General features: G+C 44.1%; 1 protein-coding gene and 1 pseudogene across 1 annotated transcript in view; one reads left to right on the forward strand and one right to left on the reverse strand.

Moving 5' to 3' along the window:
* Window positions 1-23,972, reverse strand: part of LOC124606955 (liprin-beta-1) — a 931,859-nt gene that overhangs the window by 877,517 nt on the left and 30,370 nt on the right. The window lies entirely within an intron of this gene.
* Window positions 18,954-19,070, forward strand: LOC124607743 (annotated as a pseudogene).

Consider the following 23,972-nt stretch of genomic DNA (forward strand, 5'->3'; position numbering starts at 1 on the left):
AATCGATCGTGAATTCAGGCTGGCTCCCCGATATTACCAGCCGAGCCCGCTACACTGAGCTACCTAGTTACTGCCATGGGGGTACTCTCTCGCTTCCAGAACTTGAAAAAGCGGTCGCCTACATACGGCAATCTTAGTTCTATAATTGCTATGCACACCAGATTGCAGTAACGAAGCACTACGTCCGTACTCTGAAGGATAAAATGAGAAAGTAGCCATGGATATTGTAGAAATTTTTACTTCTGGATCGCCAGCAAGGTGCCCTCGGTTCCACGGCCGATAGTGGACACACAAGAGGTTTAAACACGTCTGAAACGAGAGCGGAAGCAAATGTCACTCGAAGCTATTCTTCATCACCTGAGATATCTAACGAATCCTGGAGAGTAACACTCGAAGTCTGAAACTGTACGAGGTTCTAGTTTTTTTGTCTCACTTTTTTCGATTCCTTATCTCTTTACCCGTTAAAAAAATAAGACCATACTCTCGATACTGGCCGATACATCAGGTGAAGGGCATAATAACTGTCACAATAATCGACAGTCAAAGCATGCCCTGTGAAATCTTTTTTTCTAAAAAATGTGATAAACCATGGCAGTGGCACGTAACTGTACATGTGAATGTTTTTAAATACAAACAAAAATAAAACGTGTGCACAATGTATTTCTACATTCACTCTTCACGTAGCTAACAAGTGTTTCCCAACAGAATCAAACAGACATAAATCACATAAGTTTAATTGAGAGTGAAATTTTCCCCGTGTATCAGCATCAAGAATGAGCTTTTCTCATCGCTATGCTGAAGTGCAAATATTGAACGGACTCTGTGCGTGTAAGAAACAGAAGCGAACGTACGAGAATTGACAATAATTTGATTAACTGACCACTGTATTCTACGATTCTCTTATTACTAATTGCCTTACTTAAAAATGAGGATGGAGTGTAGGGAATATACACTCATGTCCGCTGCCACCCCAAGAAAGGATGCTCGTGGTGGTGTCACGGGATGGTGAAGGGGTTAGAAAAGTATATAAGCGGGGTATCATTCTACGGGCCGCAAATGGGGAAATCCACTGACACCTGGTATTGGGATAGAAGGGACCAGATAGCTATGGTCATCGGTCCACTGACACATGCAACTTCGAGAAAGGGCAGATGGTTATGGCCTGGCGCCTGGGAACGAGCATTCCAGGAATGACGAAGCTGGTCGGCTGTTCGCATCGTGGGAGTGGGATTATGTGGAAAGTGTTTGAAGGACGGTGAAACTACGAGTAGTCAACTAGGTGTTGGACGTCCACGCCTCATCACAGGACGTGAAGCTCGAAGGCTTGCCCGCTCTGCAAAGCAGGATACGCGGCGATCTATGGTAGATCTCATAATGGAGTGCAATGTTGTTGCAGGCACAAGTGTTTCAGAGAAAACGGGTCAGAGCGCATTGTTCAAGAACGGTCTCCGTAGGAATGGACTCCTGGGTGTTCCACTTTGACCCAATGACATTGCAGATACGATTGCAATGGATATGGGATCATCAATATTGAACCGTGGATCAACGGAAACATGCCTTCTCGGATGTGTCACATTTACTTGTTACACTAGGTCGATGGTCATGTCAGGATAAGACTTGATCCAGGCGACGACTGCTCGAAACGTGCACCTAATCGGTGACACTGGCTAGTGGAGGCACCATAGTGCTCCAGGGAGACATTCACCCGGGCTTCCATAGCAGGTGCGGTAATAATCAAAGCCACCTTGACAGTTGTGGACTACGTGAACATTGCCACGAACCACTTGCGCACCGTCATACTTGATGTCTTCCCTGACGCCGATGGTATTTTCCAAAAGGATACTGTGTTACTGTCATAATACCAGAACTGGGCTACAGCTATTCTAGTAGTTGATAATAATCTCAGGTTGATGTCTTGGGCATCAAATTGGCCCAATTTGAAATCGATGGAACGCATTTGGTACGCTAACAGATGCCAGCTTTGCACCCAAAGATCACCAGGCTGTAACGTACGAGAATCGCGTGACCTGTGAGTAAACGTCTGCAACCACATGAAAACCTACACATGCGAACTGTGCCACGTATCTTCGCTACTGTACTGCATCCATGTCGTGTGACTAGGGACTCCCGCCGGGTAGACCGTTCGCCGGGTGCAAGTCTTTCGATTTGACGTCACTTCGGCGACTTGCGCGTCGATGAGGATGAAATGTTGATGATTAGGACAACACAACACCCAGTCTCTGAGCGGAGAAAATCTCCGACCCAGCCGGGAATCGAACCCGGGCCCGTAGGATTGACATTCCGTCACGCTGACCACTCAACTACCGGGGGCGGACTATCCGAAAGGTGAACCAACACAATACCAGGCAGGTGGTCACAATAATTTGGCTCATCAGTGTACTTCTGTATAATAGACAATGTAGAGATGCACTTTGAAAAATACAAGGGCAGGTAGGAAAATCAAACAAATGGGTCAGGGAACAGATTGGTGTGGACGACGCAATTATAGCTGTACTGTAAAGGAAATCGAGGTGGGCAGAGATGTAAACAGGCAAATCGATGTTCTCTAGTGGCTTCCGAGGAATAAGAAAAGGCCAAGAAGGCTGTAATGCATGTATAAGACTGTAGAAGTAGATGTCAAATGGCTGATGATGATGGTGATGAAAAAGAAACTAAAAGCAAAGTGTACGTAAGGGTGACCATTTCGGATACAAACTTTTCATAAAGGATATTTCACTTGTAAAGTAACACCTGTCATCTTATGTGAAGACATCATACAACTCTCATGAACCGGTTACGCATCAGTTGTCAAACGTGTGATATTTTCAATATGTTTCTGGGCTCTGTTATTCCATTATCGAGTGCTGTAAAACAAGGAAACAAATCAATACATCGCAATACTACACATACTGACATCCGTATAAAAATATTTATGTCGTTCATACCTAAAAACTTCTATGCCATTAGGCACCGTAAAAAGTAAAAAACCCAGTAGCAGACATGCATTGTCAGACATAAAACTTTTCCTAAAACATTTCATCTTGGTGTACTACACTCTCAAGGGACAGCTGTAAACTAAAGGTAGCGCTTTTTCGCTTACCACAGATAGTAATTTCCCGAACTCATATGTCACAGCCCCCAACGATGCTACAGTCCGTCATAGGATCTATGAACATTATACGTCAAGTCCTGGTAAATTCTAAAAATCAATACTACATCCACGTTGCAACGTGTGCATCCATGTAAAGTGAACAATAGAAAACATTAAAACTAACGTTGCTATTTCTAATAAGTTGGTGGCTACGTCCCAAGCAGGACACCGCCAAAGTGGACCTTGAAATGCCATTTGGACACTTCTGTCTTCTCGTTTAACGCGCTGAGGCATTCCTTTCTTAAAGCGCAAAAAATCTTCACTTTCTCTATAAATGACAACAACTATTTTTTATCTGCAAGTGCAACACTTTCATGCTGTTTGTGATACTAACCAACGTATGTTGCTCATTCTGGAGGTGCTAGTGGCGTTCCTGGACCCACTTTAGCGATGTCCTCATTGGGAAGCAGCCACCAACTTACTCGAGTTATGTTTAACATTTTCTGCTGGTCATTTTATGTGGGTGCGCACACTGCAACATAGGTGTAGTATTTAGAATTTGCCAAGACTTGCATATAATGTTCATAGATTTTAGACTAACGTACTCGAATGAGCGGCGTTACGTTTGATGTTTTCTGTTGGTCAGTCAATATAGATGCACACATTGCCATGTAGGTGAAGAATCGGTCTGGTTTTTAGACTTCACCAGGATTTGACTATAATGTTCATATATTTTATGATAAACAATAGCATCGTCGAGGGCAATGACATATGTGTTGAAGGGAAGTATTTTTTTGTAGGTGAAAGCGGCTGCCTTTAGTGTATAAATGTGTTTTGAGACTATAACACGACAATATGAGTCGTTCTATGAACAGTTTTATAGTCGACAGTGCATTTTGCTTCCAGTTTTATTTTTTTAATTTTTTTACTGTGACCAATGGCGTAGAAGCTTTAAGGTATGTTATACTTCAAGAACGATATAAACATTTTTATGTAGTTGTCAGTATGTGTAGTACAGCGACATAATGCTTTACAGCACTTGATACTGACATGATGTAGTCCCAAAACATGCTGTGATAAAAAAATATCACACCTCTGACAATTGGTTTACAACATTCTCAGTACCGAAACATACGTGTCATCTGACCAGTGTTCGGGCTGATCCCATCATCACGGAATAAGTCATGTTATTTCATCTGGTGTGTATTATTTCGTTACATCACCCAGATCCAGGGAGATACGTGAACACCAACGTATTCATGAAGTTAATTACCGACCAGAGTGGCACCTTACCGCACCCAGCTTTGCACTTGGCATATTTTTTGCGGATTCTACGAAGGACTGTTACAGATATGTTAAGTGCGTGTGCGTTATATGTCTTGTCCGTAAAGTTCCTACATGGCGTTGTCTTATCTCCCACTGTCAGGGTAACGTAATGAGATAATACCTGCGCGAAATAACACGTTTTAATCCCCGATGATAGCTTAAGCTCGAACACCGCTCGGAGAGTAAAATAATTTCAATGCTCTGATACGTGTTCCTTTGCAAATAAGATGTTGGCACACACTTACAAATATTCGGCAGAATGGAAGTTGTTCTACAAAATGCTGCACTTCCCGACTACATGGTGATACTATTAACGCTGACAACAATGACAGAGCGCAGTAAAGATTCTGAGTGCTCAAATATTTGAAGAAATTTTCAGATCCGTAAAACATAAATGGAGGAACTGAAAGGTATTCGAATGATGCAAACGGAAGGTACTCTATGTCTGACAGGAAATGAAAACAAAAGCAAATGTACTGAATGCAGCTTTTGAGAACGGACTTTTAACTCGGAAATGCATCGTACAGCGAAAAACAGAGTGAAGACAGAAGGTTTTTATTGTACTTGTACCTAATGGTTAAGGGGTTACGGTACTGTTACAAATAAAAATATGCCAGTAACACGGGTTGGAGAGAAATAAGGTGATAGTAAAGTCTGATTAGGGTAGGTGACGTCGAAACAAACGAAGTTTCCTAACTGACCATAGTCCGTAAAGCCATAGTTGTGAAGATACGACCACAAAATGTTAGCCAATCAGTAACGAGCACGCCGAAATATGTCCATTTAAACTAACTTGGCCCTGTCAATATCTATTTACTGAAGAGCGCAGTTACTAATTCAATTAGCTGAAGAAAACGGTTTCGGTTTCACTGTCAAAGCTAGGCAATACCGGCCCGGACGGCCGTGCGAGTTAGCACGCCACTTCCGCAATACGGGGTTGTGTGTCGGCTCCGGATCGAATCCGCCCGGGTGGATTAACGAGAACAAGGATGGCCGGTGGGCAGGCCAGTCTGGGTGTGGTTTTCAGGCGGTTTCTCGCATCCGACTTCTGAATACCGGGCTGGTAACCACGTCCTCCTTGATTCCCAAAAACATTCAAGGAATGGCGACAGGTATGGTGTCTGACCAGTATCTACCACTAACACTGCCAAACCCAATGAATAGTACGTCGACCCTGTCAAGACATGGAATAATGCCGTAGAAAAGTGAAAGCTAAGCAAGTTCTACATTCCTATCAATGGTTGATTACATTACAGCCGGGCTTTCCGTGATATTTACTTGGTAAAGTTTGAGATTTAAATCAACTGCAATTTCTCAACCTTATCGCTCTTGAATGTAACTCCATCTTCTGGTGGAGTATGGGACTACGGCTGTTCAATGTTCAATAAAAACAATACCAATCGCCGTTATATAGGTTTATTTCTAGGCAACCAGTTTCGACGTTACACTACGTCATCTTCAGGCCTAAACTGTGGAGGATAAAACAGAGCAATAATTACATACTGAAACACTGTAGATTTTACAATATGTATGTATAACTAATTAATTCTGATAGTGTATATTACGGTGTATTATGGAGTTTTTATTAAGACGGAGTTCTTTTAATTACGTCAATTTACATGTAACACTCGCAGCTTTTAAGCAATACGCTCTGTATTTTAACATGATTTATTGCTCTGATATAACATTCATTATATAATTCTCATTACATAAAGTAATATGCAACACTTGATTCTTTCAGTTAATATGCTCTGTATTTCAATATGTAACGTTGAAACTGACTGCCTAGAAATAAACCTATATAACGGCGATTGGTATTGTTTTTATTGAACGTTAACGCTCTTGCGTGACCAACACGGCAGAAACACCCGTCCCCACAAGAGCAAAATCCTTTATGCCACACTCCATCACTCAGTCACTTTCTCGAAGCCCTTCTCATTAGTAGTGCTCGTCTCTGGAAGATCCACCCGCATTATATTAGAGAATTAAGTAACACCTCTAGCTTCAGAAGACAGATAATGACATATCCAGTAAAATAACTATAAGGATTATCACTGTTCCTGTACGCACTCACTACCTCTGTGTATCCCTCTTTCCAGCCAGATCTTCCTCATTTCCCAGTATTCTTAGCCGATGCAGTCTCCTTAAATTTCCTTTTCCCAGAACTCGCTACATCAGAAAACATCACTCTTGCATCCTTCCAAATTCTTCTTATATCGGCCACTATCGTTTTGTTACAAATATAACGATTATTATTTATTATTGTGATTATTATTATTGTAACATTATTATTATTATTATTATTATTATTATTATTTCACTGTTACCACGATTAGCGACAGCAGCAGCACAAGTAATGTCCGTATCAACTTCGTTAGCTCATAATGAGTATAATTTTCTGACAGATAATTTTAATACCAGTTCTTATATTAAAATTGTTATTTCTTACGTAACTATGATGCAATTGATACTGTATGCGTGAATCCCTGGGTCCAGTGTAAGAGAGTACTGACGACCCCATCACATCGGGTTAAACAAATAAATAAAAATAAATGAATAAAAAGTAGCGTAATCTCATTACTTTGTTCCTACGATAAGCTTACTGCAGTAACACCAAAGCAACAAAATAGCCAACATGTTGTAAAGTCAGGTGCAATGCTATTAATAACGAAATCTAAAGGCTACAGGTTTTAGTTTTTACTAATGTACGATGAGGATGAATTAACTTTTATTCTAAGTACAGGAGATAAGTAAATATCAAGTAAGAGATGGTAAAAAAAGGAAGACTTTTTGAAATAAAATTTTTTATCGGTAAATCGTCGAATTTTCTGGTTCCAACATCGCTGCAAACTTGACATCAGCGTACCCTCTCGACAATTCCTGGTACGTAGCAAATTACTGTCGCGGCCCCAAAAATTCTTGCGACCGCAACCTCGCCGGTGACTGGCTGCCGTTTTGTGGCTACAGCTGGTCCACAACGGTGCGTTGCCGACCTACGATTATCTGGAAAATTTTGCTCGACTGGACGCCCGCTTGATCATCGTGCTGCTTGCCTCCACCCTATATAACTCTTCATTTATAGTTTCTGATTAAGGTTCATATTGTGCACAGTATTGAAAAATTTAACGAGAAAGTGCAAAATTTAAACGAACGAAAACATTCTAAAAATTAATTCTTCGCGAAGATCCGATTTCCGCAACGGTGGTATATCCGAAAGGGAAGTGAGAGAGAGGAACAGTTGTAATATGTTAATTAGAAATATGATTCACGAAACACTGCCTTGCAGTAATACGACCGACAAAGCCCGGCTACCTGTAGAGAAAAAAAGACCACGCTTTTCACAGTTGAGCGAGAACTGCGCGATATTAGCGTCCCGAAACGAAATCGGTGCAAGTTGGGCGTCTCGCGGCACACGTGTTGGCGCGCGCGGCCAGAGCAGCAGGTGTCCGGCTGGCACACGGGACGGCGTAGCGCGGCGCCGCGCTGCCCAGCGGCCGCGAACGGAACGCCGCCAGCAGCACAGCCAGCAGCCGGCACTGGAGCACTGGGCCCCCGCGTTCTGCGCGGCCGGCGTCTGCCACCCAGCACGCCCCCTCCCTGCGGGCGCGCCGCCGCCGCCGCCGCCGTCGGTCGATGGCCTACCCCTCCACCCACCGACGCAGCTGCCCCGCGTCCCACAAACTTGGGCCAAACACCCGTGAACAGCACGGACCGATTGTCAAAGTTGCGTGGCAGCTGGCTTCCGCGGAGGCGGATCGCAACGCGAGGCCGGAGGAGGTCGCAGGGAAAACACAGGTGTCGCACCCGGCGCGTCGAGCCAATTTTTGAAATTCAGATCCTCGCTCAGAGGATTAAATAAATAATACGGCAACAATGCTTTGAGTCAAAAAGTCTAACAAGGTGACCTTAAAGACTCCCTCTCTTATATTTCTTCATACTTAAGGATTTACAGCTTACTGTCCGGATATCAGAGTCTTAAAGCTGCGCTCTCCAATACTCTCGCCGAAAAAACTGCGTCTGAAGAAGAGATTTCCGAACGATGTTATGTGCAAAATATTTCGAGCTGACTAGCACAGACGCCAGTAGTTGAGTGGGTAGAGTAAAGTAAAAGTCTAGTAAATGTAGAGTTCTCAGTTCGAATCTCACTAGTAGCAGCCGGCCGGAGTGGCCGTACGGTTCAAGGCGCTACAGTCTGGAGCCGAGCGACCGCTCCGGTCACATGTTCGAATCCTGCCTCGGGCATAGATGTGTGTGATGTCCTTAGGTTAGTTAGGTTTACTTAGTTCTGTTCTAGGCGACTGATAACCTCAGAAGTTAGGTCGCATAGTGCTCAGAGCCATTTGAACAATCACTAGTAGCAACGATTTTTCAATCTATTTAAATCCCATATTTGCTAACAAATCCAAATGATAGTTAATAAATTTAGCACGAGCTCGCCGTCTTCAGGCCCATCGGGACCATCCGACCGCCGTGTCATCCTCAGATGAGGATGCGGATTGGAGGGGCATGTGGTCAGCACACCGCTCTCCCGGTCGTTATGATGGTTTTCTATGACCGGAGCCGCTACTATCCGTCGAGTAGCTCCTCAACTGGCATCACGAGGCTGAGTGCACCCCGAAAAATGGCAACAGCGCATGGCGGCCTGGATGGTCACCCATCCAAGTGCCGACCACGCCCGACAGCGCTTAACTGCGGTGACCTCACGGGAACCGATGTATCCACTGCGGCAAGGCCGTTGCCAGGTAATAAATACTGCTTCATAATTTTAACGAAAATAACATCTCTGATTTTCAATTACTGGGGCTATGAAAATTATTTAAAATTTGATACACTCTTTCGAAATCCCTTACGGACTAGAAGACGCTACAGGCTGTAAGACGTACCATAATTTTTGACCTAAGATGTTGAGTCCCATAGTGCTCAGAGCCATTTGAACCATTTGAAACCATAATTTTTAAGCAATTTTATATAAAAAATACCATTTTTACTATTAGATTCCAAAGGCAGATTAAAAAATTCTTAGTTTATGAAACCGAACTGACCTTCAAAATCCGTGAAAATCATCATCAAAACTACTTCTTCCTGCTCTTTGTCGTCGTCGTCGTTGTCCTCCTCATATGCAGGGTGGAGAAAAATTGTGTCACGAAATTTTAACCCTTGATAACTGCTGCCAGTACGAACCAAAATTACTAATGTTGTGTAGGTCGACAACGCACCTTCTTTAAACTACGGAAATACGACGCCACGCGCTCCGATTAGCCATGGAATTCCCCTATTGCCGTTCGTCGGTTGACGAGCAGCGCTATAGTTGTCGGTTCACACGTACAAACGTCCCTCTCCCCGTCACTGCGCCAACGTGATACGAAGACGTGTCGAATAGGTCTTGCTATTTGTCTCCACCTCGCGTCAGAGGCATTCACAAGTAAGCTTCGCTTCGGAGCACACACACGTCACGTGCGATTTAGTCATACAGTAAGCATGGCGGCACAGTATTCGTTTGAAGAACAACGAGATATGGCTTTTGTTTATGGACTAGCCGACTGTAATGCGCATGAAGCTGGACGGTTGTATGAGAAACAGTACCCAGCAAGACGCCACGCACACCGGCGATTTGGCGAGACAGGCTCGTTAGCGGGATATCATGGTGAGGCTGGAAGACCTCAAACACGACGGGATGCCGCATTTGAAGAGACTGTTCTCGGGCGCTTCGAGAAAGCACCTACAAGTACTCGAGCTGTTGAACACGACATGGGGGTCACTCATTGGTTAGTCTGAGAGGTTTTGAGGGATGACGGCCAGCATCCATTTAGTTTCCACCCTGCCCAAGATCTAAATCCTGTGGCGGACTATGAACACAGGCTAGGGTTCTGCCGGTGGTTTCTCGATGTGTTGCACGAGATCCCGACTTCCCCGCGATTGTGTTGTTTACCGACGAGCACCCTCCATCAGGATGGCCTTTACAACACTCGAAACGTTCATTACTGGCCAACGGGAAATCCTCATGTCACTTGCGTCCACAGACACCAGGGACGAATTGTCACGTACGTCCACAGACACCAGGGACGAATTTCGTTCAACATTTGGGCAGGCATTGTGGGTGGCCATCTGATTGGGCCGGTTCGTCTACCTCCTCGACTTACCGGCGCAAATTACCTTCACTTTTTGCAAGAAACTCTACCCGGCCTGCTGGAAGATATTCCCCTGGACATTCGGCTGCGCATGTGGTTGCAGCATGATGGGGCGCCTGCACATAATAGTCGTGCTGTGTGCGGATATTTAAATGAACTCTTCGACGGCCGGGTAATTGGCAGAGGTGCTCGTAGGACATGGCCTCACGTTACCGGACTTTTTCCTGTGGGGATTCTTCAAGGTTCTAGTTCACCCACCCCGGAAGAACCAACTAGAAACGAAGAGGCATTAATGGATCGCATTCAACATGCCACCAATCACATTAGGGAAATGCCAGGAATCTTTGAAAGAGTTCGGCAAAACACCGTTCGACACAAGCTTGTGTAGCGTCAGAGGGTCGCCAGTTCGAGCACCTGCTTTACGTAAACAATGTCCTAGCTACAAAAAAGGCCCTTTTCAGGGCCGACATAATTTGTAAAAGACTTTCTGTACGCGAACTAATAGCTGTTGACGGGTTTGTTCCCGGTACGTCTTATCATGAAACTACAATGGATACGTCAAGACCCCGACGGATTCGCCCCCCAGAGTGGGAGGCTGGAGCGCTACCACCAAGTATGCGGGCCGTCTTGGATTCATCACGAACTCCGACAGGCAAAGCATTCGCGGTCATGCATTGTCCAGAGCATCCGGCAACAGGGCAATCCCGCGGCCAATCGGGACACCTACACACATTCCTACTGGCATCAGCTATTCAGGGTTAAAATTTCGTGACACAATTTTTCTACAAACTGTATAAGATGGTCTTCACTGCCACCGAGAGCGTTACTTATGCCATACTTCTTCAAAAATTTAACAATAATGTCTTCTCTCACTCTAGACCATGGCTGTTTCATCCACTGACACACTTGTTTCACTGTAGGTTGTTTTAATGAATTCATGTTAGGTTTCGTCCACCATCCATCTGTTCCATTCCTCTCTCATGTACACTTTAAAGGGTTTATTTTTCAGGACATCAAGAGGTTGTTATTGTGAAGTCAGTCTTGCCGGAATAACAGCAGTTCTGTATTTGCCTGTCTCAATTTCTCTTTCACAGAAATTTTCAGATAATTATTAAACTGATTTAGCACAAGAAGAGAACCCTTCTACAATTAAGCACCTTTCCTTCTCTCCCACACTCTGTTAATCCATAATTTCATACCGTACTCGTCCAACCAACCTTTGTAATGGACGTGAACACCACCACCTGGCGGTGTATCAGAAGGTTTTGGCACTGTTTTGCGCTTGAAAGAGATCACTGCATTAAGTTTAGTATAGTCAGCACAACATGAAAGGAAAACAGTGTGGCGCATTTCTTCATGTCCACTTGTTCTTATAGTTACAGTTCAAGCACCTTTCATGGCAACAGTTCTGTTACTCAGCACATCAAATGTCAGAGGAGTTTCGTCCATATTCGTTATTTGGCTTAGTCCACACTGGTTTTCTTTCGATGTTGAATAATAAAGCGATGGAAGATATTATTATCTGTACATACTCTTGTGGCATTTCCTGGAATGTTTTAGTTTCGGTTCGCATGTTAAGTCCATGATGTTTCATAGAAGTGTAGCATCAAGCAACTCCATCCTTAAAGTTTGTTACGTTCCACTGTAGCGCTAGCTTACGGGCGTGTATTTGAATCATTTTTGTTTTAATTCCTATGCCATTTTGACGGTGACCTTGAATCCATTTCAATACGTCATCTTCTAGTTTAGGCCATTTTGTATTCAGTTCTCTATTAGCATATTTCCTCTTCCTCATTATTTTCAATCCTTCTTTACTAGCCCACCAATCGTGAATGGTTTTTTCTGTAGGTGGAGGGCCGTAACGCTCTGTCTCCACACTCTTCTGCATACGCTATTTGCTGTGTCGTCCGAATAAGACACAGCCAGGGCAAAAGCATCACAGGCGCAAAGATGCGAGCTGGTGCCAGAGCCATAGAGACTCGCCACTTGCGCGAGTTCCACCAGCGCCACGGGCGGCGCTAAGGATGAAGATATCGACTTCGCCTCGGCCAACCGCCGGCCGAGTACCGCCAACGACCGGACGACAACGGCGAAGCCTACTCGGAAGATAGATGAGCAGCTCTCGCCCACTTGGTTATAGATCATCGTCCAGGGCTGACTTAGACAGGGAACGTCGTTTAGTGAACTCTTAGAAGTGAACAGACAGTTGCTATAAATTGCGTTTGCTATGCACTGTGAAGTTTACCTACGATTATTTGCACTTAGCCATTGAGGGCTTTTTTGTGTTGTATTACAAGCAGTGTTACAGACTTCAATATTCAACTAGTCACAAAGATAAGTAAACCTTTTAACTCATTCGTGTGACTTCGTTACTAATTTTCTGGGGTGTTGTAGAACCCTCGTTCTCCTATCCTGTTACCTGACCTTGGGGCATAGCTGTGTAATAGTGGCAGGGAGAAATTGTCTTAGCGGTGTACTGCACCAGAAGCCGTTTCACGAACTCACAAACTGGGCCTCCACAGCAGTAGCGACGAGGCCTTTACAAAACTGGCGACGATTTATAGCCCGCATCAAATGAATACCTTTAATTTTTTCCATTAAGAAACTAGCTACTAACAAAAATATTACACTGTTACCGCTAACACAAATCACTTTCAATTCAAGTTCACAGGCACCGTAGACTGCAATGACGCATCATAGACTAGACAGTGTTCTGGGTTTGTGGAGGCGGGGCGGGAGGGAGACAATGTTAGCAAGTTTTTGAATCCCCTCAACTCCAGTTCGTCGCATCGGTGCACTGCTCCTGCCAGTTGAATCCAATGTTACCAGACAGAGAAAGCTTTCCCGCGGCATCGAATATAAAGCCATTTTTATGATCCGCGGGAATTTTAAATCAAACACTCGACATTTTTATATTAATTTGGAGGACAAGACGCACCTACATTTCGGAGGAAATTTTTGGAAGAAATAATTGAGTCTTGTAGTCCGTAAAATACGGTACTCTTGAATGAAAAAAATCATACACATGAATAATATTATCGTACTGGAGCTTGGAGCTCAGTTCTCGTGCTTGCACAAAATAATAACGAATTAAGGATGGGTCTGAAACATGTTTCACAACAGTTGTGATATCCTCAGTGTGTTTTGTACTTTTATTTTTCTGAAATACATACAGATTATGTTCAGTTCAGGAAATACGGCACATCCGATTTTGTTCTTATTTAAATTATTTACGCACTTTACCTTTTACTTTACGTATGTATGTATGTATTACCCAAAAGTAAAAGAACAAAACCGACTTAGGATGCCACAACTTTGGATGAAACATGTTTGGCTGTTAAAACAAAATAATGATTTGTATACTTGCAGTAAAGCGGACCCATACTTAATTCACTATCAATAACATTATTATTCAATCTTGTGAAATAAAAAGCATTTTATTTTCTACTTGATGTATCGCATTTCTGTGCCAAATTTCAATTTATTGTGCACATTCATGTTGTCATGCAAATAGTAATAGAAACAAGTTTTTATTTAAAAACTAGGGTTTGATAGTGGTCAATTAACATTTTTACATGCATAAATATGAAATTTAAATAAAAGTTAAATAAAATAGTTGCTACTAGGGACTAGGTAGATTAGAACCAGCGATTTTATGCTCATTGTACTTTCACTCTTCATAATCAGCTACCGACGTCGATGTCAATAACGTTGAAGAAATGTTGTACAGGGATATTCATAAGAACTTCTGGTGTTTCAGAAGACGTTTGCGTGAAAACTACAAAGACGCACAGAAAAATGACATGTATCAGTGGATACAGAACCTCTCCAAGTTTCGATTCATCATACGCGTAGTGGCATAGTATAACCACAAGAGCCGCGCGGGATTAGCCAAGCGGTCTCAGGCGCTGCAGTCATGGACTGTGCGGCTGGTCCCGGCGGAGGTTCGAGTCCTCCCTCGGGCATGGGTGTGTGTGTTTGTCCTTAGGATAATTTAGGTTAAGTAGTGTGTAAGCTTAGGGACTGATTACCTTAGCGGTTAAGTCCCATAAGATTTCACACACATTTGAACATTTTGAACATAACCACCAGAGGCAGGCATGACACAATATGCAGGCAAATCATCCGCTCCACAATGTCACGTCGAATTATTTCCCGCCTACTGACAGGTGACCAAATGAACAGATTTTCAAAGGAGGTTGCTCTCGTAGCGACTTCTACAGAATCAACGTAAATGTTCTTCCATCACTGTTGACGTTTGCTGCATCACAAACGGTACCCGTAACGAACGCGTGTAATCTGGGTTGAAATTTGGAATTTGTAGGTTTCTCTGCTTGAATCCAAATGCACTCAACTTAAAGCTTGCTGGATCCGGTTTACGACGAGGTCGTGCACCCTCGTGACCACAGCCCTTCCATCCTACAGTCCATGCATGCCGACAGCGGTCCCGGCGTGTTCTAGCACTGCGCAGACCTGGCTGCTCCTGAGTCTCCAACCGAACTACCGACAGACACAACCCGGAAGAACCACGACAACGCCCCAAAGATAGGGCCACAGTTACTACATATCGATAACTGTCGCTGCTGCCACTAGCGGACAGGCAACGCTTGCGAAACCAAGAGACACCAGTCAAAACGAGAAGAAGACAAACAATCGCAACCATGTCAACTACACGATATGGTCTGGCCTCCAACAGAGGACGGAAACCTACAAACACCACCAACGCGAGCTGCAGCACGGCTCAATGTAGTTAGCAATTACGTCACAATTACAGTTTATAAGCCGGCCGCGGTGGTCTCGCGGTTAAGGCGCTCAGTCCGGAACCGCGCGACTGCTACGGTCGCAGGTTCGAATCCTGCCTCGGGCATGGATGTGTGTGATGTCCTTAGGTTAGTTAGGTTTAAGTAGTTCTAAGTTCTAGGGGACTGATGACCACAGAAGTTAAGTCCCATAGTGCTCAGAGCCAGCCACAGTTTATAAAAAGTGGTTATCTTCTGTATGCATTACAAATTATTGTTTCAAAATGTGGAGAAACGTTTTATGTACAAACACTGAAAGTTTATAATAAAAACCATGCAAAGATGATGACATATACATTTGTTTATGGTTACATGCATAAACAAAACAGCAAGCAGAAGTACCGGTTTGTATTGACAAATGACTGTACCGAAAGGTGATCTGAGGACTTGCGTTGTATGGGCTGCATGCAAATCAGACGGAATGCAACGCTCGGGCACTGCGGTAAGTTGGAACAAAAATATTCGGTCCTTAACGCGTTAAACAACCGACTCTATGAGTCCTACTTTGACAAAGTTTTCCATTAACAGTAAACAATGATCACCAGAGATGGAAACGATTTGGAAGTCGCGCAGGGTGCAAGGGACTGATGACCCTGTGGTTTGGTCCCTTCATACACCAAAGCAACGAACCAACAGTGGAGCCCCTATGCAGCAATATGCGCTCACGATTTTTTTAATGTGTTACTTAACTGCTATATAAGTAGCCAATGTATAATAAAATATTAGCTTTTGTTGTCTTCAGTCCCAAGACTTGTTTGATGCAGCTCTCTATGCTACTCTATCCTGTGCAAACCCCATAGTCTTCGCGTAACATATGCAACCTACATCCTCATGAACCTGCTTATTGTTCACAAGCCTTGGTCTTCTCTACAATTTTTACTCGCCACACTACGTTTTTTTACCCTCCCATACTTGCTTCCGCTATTAAATTCCTTGATGCCACAGAACGTGTCCTATCAACTAATCCCATCTTTTAGTTGAGCTGCACCACAAATTTCTTTTTTCTCCAATCCGATTCAGTATCTCCTTATTTGTTATTCGATCTACCCATCAAATCTTCTCCATTAGTTTAGGGCACTACATTTGAAAAGCTTCCACTCTCTCCTTGCTTCAATTGCCTATCATCACGTTTAACTTCCGAACAAGGCTACACTCGGGACAAATACCTTCAGAAAACACTTCCTGAAACTTGAATTTATATTCAGTGTTAACAAATTTCCCATTTCCAGAAAATGCTTTCCTTGCAATGCCAGTCTGTAATTTATACCCTCTCTATTTTGACCGTCGTCAGTTTTTTGTTACCTAAGTAGCAAAACCCTTAGAGTACTTTAAATGTCTCATCTCCTAATCTAATTCCCTCAGAATCGTCTAACTTAATTTGACTAGATTCCACTCCACTTGTTCATACTTATCTCACATCCTCTTTTCAAGACATAAACCGTTTATAGTTCAACTTATCTTCAAGACCTTTGCCCTCTCTGACAGAATTACAGTGTCATTAGCAAACCCCAAAGTCCTTAATTCTTCTACATGAACTTTGATTCCCTCTGCTAATTTCTCCTTTGTTTCCTTTAAAGCTTGCTCAATGTACAGATTATACAACATTGGGGATAGCCTTAAACCTTATCTCACTCCCTTCTGAACTAACGATTGCCTTTCATGTCCTTTGACTCTTACAACTGCGGCCCGGTTTCTATACAAGTTGTAGGCAGCACTTCAGTCCCTTTACTTTATCCTTGCCACATCCAGAAGTCAACGACTGTATTGCAGTCAATAATGTCAATACACGTACATGATCAGAACAAACCATCCTTATGCAGGACGAAAGGCAGTGTTGCATACCACTCACGAAAACTGCACTATTTTATAGTCAAGTTCAATATTTCAAATGATAACGTAGGCGTTTTTGACATAACAACACATATTATTCTCGGGACAAATATACTTCTTACAAAACACATACTAATCTCCTGTGGGGGAGAACTGATGAAGAATACCTTTAGAAATAAAAATGTGTTTCCACGTCTCCGGGATGTACAGTTTGTACCCCGATTGTCAGCTAAATATGTGTGCGTGTCTGCAAATTCAGAATTTAGGACTGGCCTGCATTTAAGTTGCGGCTGACAGGCATCTCCTTTTGAGTGTCGTTGTGAATGTTGGTCAGTTTCTGTGGTACACGCTTGAATCACCTACTAGGTCTCTAGCAAAACCGCCTTTTCAACCGATGAGTTAGACACGCGTAACAGCAGAAAGCAGTCGTACCTGACACAATGATCACAAATTCCAACCACACAAAAGGCGTAACTTCGCTTTTTCCTTATGTTTTAAATTCGTTGGCCGGTCGGGGATTCGAAGCCCTCTCCTCCGGCGTGGAAGTACCGTGTACATTCCTCCAAAATAGGACACCAGTGTTGCATGTGGTTACGAATTGCAGAGTATTTCATCAACATATTTGAGAACAGTATACGCTCTCTGAAACTATATCGAGTAATATATGAGAGTCGTTCAATAACTAACGCAACATTTTTTTTTATTTTTTCTAAAACGGGTTGGTTTTATTCAGGATTCCAGTATACCATATTATTCCTTACTCTTTTGGTCACAAAACCCAATTTTTCAATATAATCTCCGTTCAATGCGACGGTCTTCGTCACCTTACTGGGAGTGCCTGTATGCCCGCTTGGTGCCACTCTGCTGGTCGACGTCAGAGTCAACGTCTTGAAGCATCAATAGCCTCCAGATGATCGAACTGCTTCCCGCGGAGTGCATCCTTCAATTGGCCAGACAGATGGAAGTCGGAAGGTGCGACATTTGGGCTGTAGGGTGGATGAGGAGGAACAATCCAATGACGTTCTGTGAGTTCCTCTCGAGTGTGCAGGTTTGACTGAGGCCTTGCATGGAGGAGGAGGAGGAGTTTGTTCCCATTTTTGTGGCGGCGAACATGCTGAAGTCGTTTCCACAATTTCCTGTGCGTAGCACAACACATTTCCGAGTTGATCATTGCAACATGAGGGAAGACATCTAACAGAAACGCCTTCAGAGTCCCGGTTGAGGTTGCGACTTTGAAGTTTTTGTTCGGAGGACAGGTGGCGTGGGGCCAGCCCGTGGACAGCCGTTTTGTTTCCGGTTAGAAGCGACGAACCCATGTTTCATCGCCTGTGACGATGTCCCACAAAAAATTGTCATGATCAGCCCCGTAACGCGCAAGAAATTCCGCACAGATGGTCCTTCGTTGCTCTTTATGGTCGCAAGTTAGGCAGCGAGGAACCCAGCAAGCAAACCACCTCTGAGAATCCTAGATGGTGAACTAGTGTTTCAGCACTACCGGGTAGCGAGATGTTTGATTTTGGCCCGTCGATCTCCTCGAATGAGAAAGCCCGCAGGTTCCAACATTGCAGGAGTCACAGCTGTGTATGGTCGGCCGGTCTGAGGGAGATCGGTCACGCTTGCGCGACCTTGAGGCGACGATAACAGACGCCTCGCCCAACGACTTCACCGTGCTTTTGTTCACTGCCAGGTCTTCGGAGCCATTCTGCAATCGCTTGTGAATATCTGCGATGCTCAGGTTTCCCGCCAAAAGAAATTCAATGATAGTTCTCAGCTTGGAAAGGCAACGGCTTGCCGCAGTGGATACACCGGTTCCTGTCAGATCACCGAAGTTAAGCGCTGTCGGGCGTGGCCGGCACTTGGATGGGTGACCATCCGGGTCGCCATGAGCTGTTGCCATTTTTCGGGGTGCACTCAGCCTCGTGATGCCAACTGAGGAGCTACCCGACCGAATAGTAACGGCTCCGGTCAAAGAAAACCATCACAATGCCCGGAGAGCAGTGTGTTGACCACACCCCCCTCCTATCCGCATCCTCAACTGAGGATGACACGGGGGTCGGATGGTCCCGATGGACCACTTGCGGCCTGCAGACGGAGTGCTTTCTCTGCTTGGAAAGCACTCCTGTTACAGACGCCATTTTAAAGGCTAAGTCGAGGAAAAAAATTTGGTACATTACTTATTGAAATCCCCTCTTATAATACCAAAGTGGATTAAAAGTTTATCTTCACAGTGTGGATGAGCTTTCACCTGGTTCCCTTGTTGTTTGAAGTAGACTGTTTTTAGAAATAGGTCTTCAGAAAACTGCTGCTTGGGCTCGTAGGTTGGAAATGACAAGCGACGTGGTTCGGGATTCAACTTCCTCAAATCTTGTAACTGGTATCTGTATAAAACGACAGTAGAAAATAAAGTGAAATAAGCTGACGGCTCAAATGCCTCTGAGCACTATGGGACTTAAGATCTGAGGTAATCAGTACCCTAGATTTAGAACTACTTAAACCTAACTAGCCTAAGGACATCCTGCCCGAGGCAGGATTCGAACCTGGGACCGTAGAGGTTGCGCGGTTCCAGACTGAAGCGCCTATAATCGCTCGGCCACGCCGGCCAGCAATAAGCTGACGTTTTACTTGCGTAGGAACATGTGCATGTAGAAAGCAACATACAGCTACTACATGCATGTACTACCAACATTGCGATTGTCTGTCTCATAGAAATTCCAAGGAGAAACCATATAGATCCACTACACAAGCTCGCTATTTGCTGTATATGTTGCATGTTTGTTGAGTTCAGCAATAAATTAAAATCATATGAATACGTGGTGTCTAGGGTTTCGGACATGATATCAGCTGCATCGATACTTTGTGAAGAATCCGCGATAATGAGTGAAAATGTGTGCCAGACTGGGTCTCGAACCTGGGACCTCCTGCTTACTGGGGAGTCGCGTTAACCACTGCACCATCTGGACGACACAGTATTTATCGCAAATGCGCGGACTATTTCGGCACACTCCCCAGCCGACTCACATTCCCAAATAGCGCCACCTGCATGTCCATGAACTCTATGCTCGCTAATTTTAGATTCCCGCTGGGGGATGAATGTCCACCGAGGTGACAAAAGTCATGAGATACCTCCTAATATCATTTCAGACTTCCTTTTGTCCACTGAAGTGCAGCAACTCGACGTGACATGGATTCTATAAGTCGTTGGAAGTCCCCTGCAGAAATGCTGAGCCATGCTGCCTCTACAGCCGTCCATAACCGCGAAAGCGTTGCCAGTGCAGGAGTTTGTGCACGAACTGACCTCTCGATTATGTTCCATAAATGTTCAATGGAATTCATGTTGGGCGAACTGGATGGCCAAATTACTCGCTCGAACTGTCCAAAACGTTTTTCAAACCAATCGCGAACAATTGTGGCCCAGTGACATGGCATCCATAAAAATTCCATCGTTTTTTGGAAACAGGAAGTCCATGAATGGCTGCAAATAATCTCCAAGTAGCCAAATATAACCATTTCCTCAATGATCCTTTCAGACAGACCAGAGGACCCCGTGCACTCCACGTAAACACAACCCACGCTGTTGTGGAGCCACCACCAGCTTGCACAGTGGAAACTTGGGTCCATGGCTTCGTGGGATCTACACCAAACTCGAACCCTACCATCAGCTCATACCAGCTGAAATCGGGTCTCATCTGACCAGGCCATGGTTTTCCGGTCGTCTAGGGTCCAACCGGTACGGTCATGAGCTTAAGAAAGGTGCTACAGGTAATGTGCTGTTAGCAAAGGCACTCGCGTTGGTCGTATACTGCCATAGCACATTAACGCCAAATTTCTCTGCACAGACCTAACGGGTACGTTCCTCGTACATCCCATACCAATTGCTGTGGTTATTTGATGCAGTGTTGCTTGTCTGTTAGCACTGACAACTCTATGTAAAGGCTACTGCTCTCAATCATTAAGTGAAGGCCGTCAGTCACTGCGCTGTCCGTGGTGACAGGTTGTGCCTGGAATTTGGTATTCTCGCCACACTCTTGTCACTGTTGATCTCGGAATATTGAAATCACTAACGATTTTCGAAATGCAATGTCCCATGCCTCTACCTCCAACTACCACTCCCCGTTCAAGGTCTGTTAATTCCCGTCGTGCGGCCATAATCACGTCGCAAACCTTTTCACATGAATCACCTGAGTGCAGATGACAGCTCCGCCAATCAACGGAAGCAAAGACACCACGCATTCATTCATATAACTGATTCGCCCCGATGGGCAATGAATCCACAACCTCCAATGTGGTAGCACATTTACGTTCGACCTCCAGCGAGAATTCAAAATCAGCGAGCGTGGAGTACATGGACGGGGGCTGCAGATAGGTGGCGCTAGGTGGAAATGTGAGTCGGTTGGGTAGCGTCCCGAGATAGTCCACGCATGTGCGATAAACACTACTGTGTCCAGGTGGCGCAGTGGTTAACGCAATTGCCTAATCAGCAGGAGATCCTGAGCTCAAGTCTCGGTCCGGCACACATTTGCACTCGTCGCCGCTGATTCCGCACAAGGTCCTAAGGCAGCTGATATCATTAGTTCCTTCCCTTCCATTTCCTTTCTGCCCCCTCTTCCATCAATTTACATAACAAGTTAAAGGTCGCCCGCAACAGTATTTACAACAAGAGTGTCCGCCAAGTCATGTTCTGCCAGCTACCACTGGACTTCAATGTGTTATGCACTGGCACGCTGGTTGAACAGCAGAGGACGTAGCTTAGAGATAGAGATACCTACGTTTAACAACTGTGTGCAGTTGTATGTCAATACTTTCTTTTAGTTACATAACGGTTACATTTCGTTTGCTGCTTGAAATAACGAGTCCGCAGCTCGAGGTCGTGCGGTAGCGTTCTCGCTTCCCGCGCCCGGGTTCGATTCCCGGCGGGGTCAGGGATTTTCTCCGCCTCATGATGACTGGGTGGTGTGTGATGTCCTTAGGTTAGTTAGGTTTAAGTAGTTCTAAGTTCTAGGGGACTGATGACCATAGATGTTAAGTCCCATAGTGCTAAGAGCCATTTGAACCATTTTTTGAAATAACGACTTCGCCTATCTTCATTTGAGCTCGTCCTTCCACTTTAGTGACAAAGCGTTTTTGATTTATTCTTGCTCCAATTTTCATATAATAATCCCGCTTTTCAACTGACATGTAAGAAAATAATTTTACGTTTAATTAAAGGAAACTGAAAATATGTGAAAATAAACAAAATGTAGCTCCTCACACTTTCGAACTGGCAGCCTTCGACTGTATTTACTACTATGCCATACTCACTTATAGGCCCTTCAGTCCGGAACCGCGCGCCTGCTACGGTCGCAGGTTCGAATCCTGCCTCGGGCATGGATGTGTGTGATGTCCCTAGGTTAGTTAGGTTTAACTTGTTATTTTAAGTTCTAGCAGACTGATGACCTGTTAAGTTCTATAGTGAACAAAAAAACATAGTCACTTATTCCGAGTGGTGCATTAATTGTATATAACCAACCACACCGCTCGCGAGGCGTTTGTGTAAACTGGTTTTCTTCAACTGAAAAATATAAGTTCTGTGATTGAAAAAAAAACTACTGTTTCTTCTTCATTTGTGTGGCCAGGATTTAAATATCTTCACCAACTAAGATTTTCTGTTTACTTATTGTCCGGGAAGGAAGAATGGAAGGAACACAGTTTATGATAACCCAAGTCATGTAAAGAATTTAATAGACAACAGAACTAACTAGTAACACAAAGTAAGTAGATATATATATATATCGTTAACTACAAATCACTACACGCGGGGACCGATGACCAAGCAGTTTGGTCCCCTCCCCCCCCCCCCCCTTTTAAACCACTATAAGCGTGTAAAAGAAAAAAGAGTCAGTCATCGAAATGGTTAGTATATTGCCATATTTTTCGCTGAGGAGTAGTACTGTAACTGTAAATCTGATTCGTTACATTTCATAGCGAGAAGCTGCAACTATACTCCACATAAGATGCAAATAACGTAACTAGACCGGGAGCATGGAGAGGTGCAGTGCGTCGTAATAAAACAGGTAAACGTTCAAAGGCAAAAAACGTCTTAAAGAGTGGAATAATAAAACGACTGTACTCTCATTTCTGTGTTAGTACTAGAAATTGTACGGTCTTTGTATAAGACGCGCCGTAAATACAACAATTAAGAAGCCAAATTCGTGCAATGTCACCCAGGTTAAAATTAGCAAATGAAAGATATTGCAGCCAGACATGGAATCGAACTCTCCAACTCGAATATTCTAAGGCGAAACCAACTGGGAAGGACTGATAGAACGTTTTGAATGAAGTTACTTGTGGTACATGTGATTAGCAGTGCCAAATTACCGTTCTTCAGACTCCATTTACTACAGAAAATACGCACGGGACCTTTTCTTTTCCACATTGCTGTTGCTAGTCTGGAGGGGGATGGGGGTGGAATCGCACTGCGAAGTAAGAGTACGGGGTAATTTTTGTTCCGCTTGTGCTGGATCGCCAAAGCACTGTATTTCGTCAGATTCATCTGCCTTTCCTCCAATGAGAGATTTTAGTAGATCTAGTTTTCTACTATCACTTACCTCAGTAAATGCCATATCGTGAATCATATGGTGATTGAAAGTACGAATCGTATTACGGTCCTGCGCAGAGACGTAATTTCGGAACACTGAAATCGGTATTTCGACCTACTCCGTCGTTTTCCGTCCCGTGTCGATACGACCGCCGAACGACTGTGTAGTTAATTTCGATTCGTTTACTGACTTTAAGTGAAAACGAAATTTCTTAGGCTTTTCC

Source organism: Schistocerca americana, chromosome 3 (genome assembly GCF_021461395.2).
Source record: "Schistocerca americana isolate TAMUIC-IGC-003095 chromosome 3, iqSchAmer2.1, whole genome shotgun sequence".
NCBI classification, from domain to species: domain Eukaryota; kingdom Metazoa; phylum Arthropoda; class Insecta; order Orthoptera; family Acrididae; genus Schistocerca; species Schistocerca americana.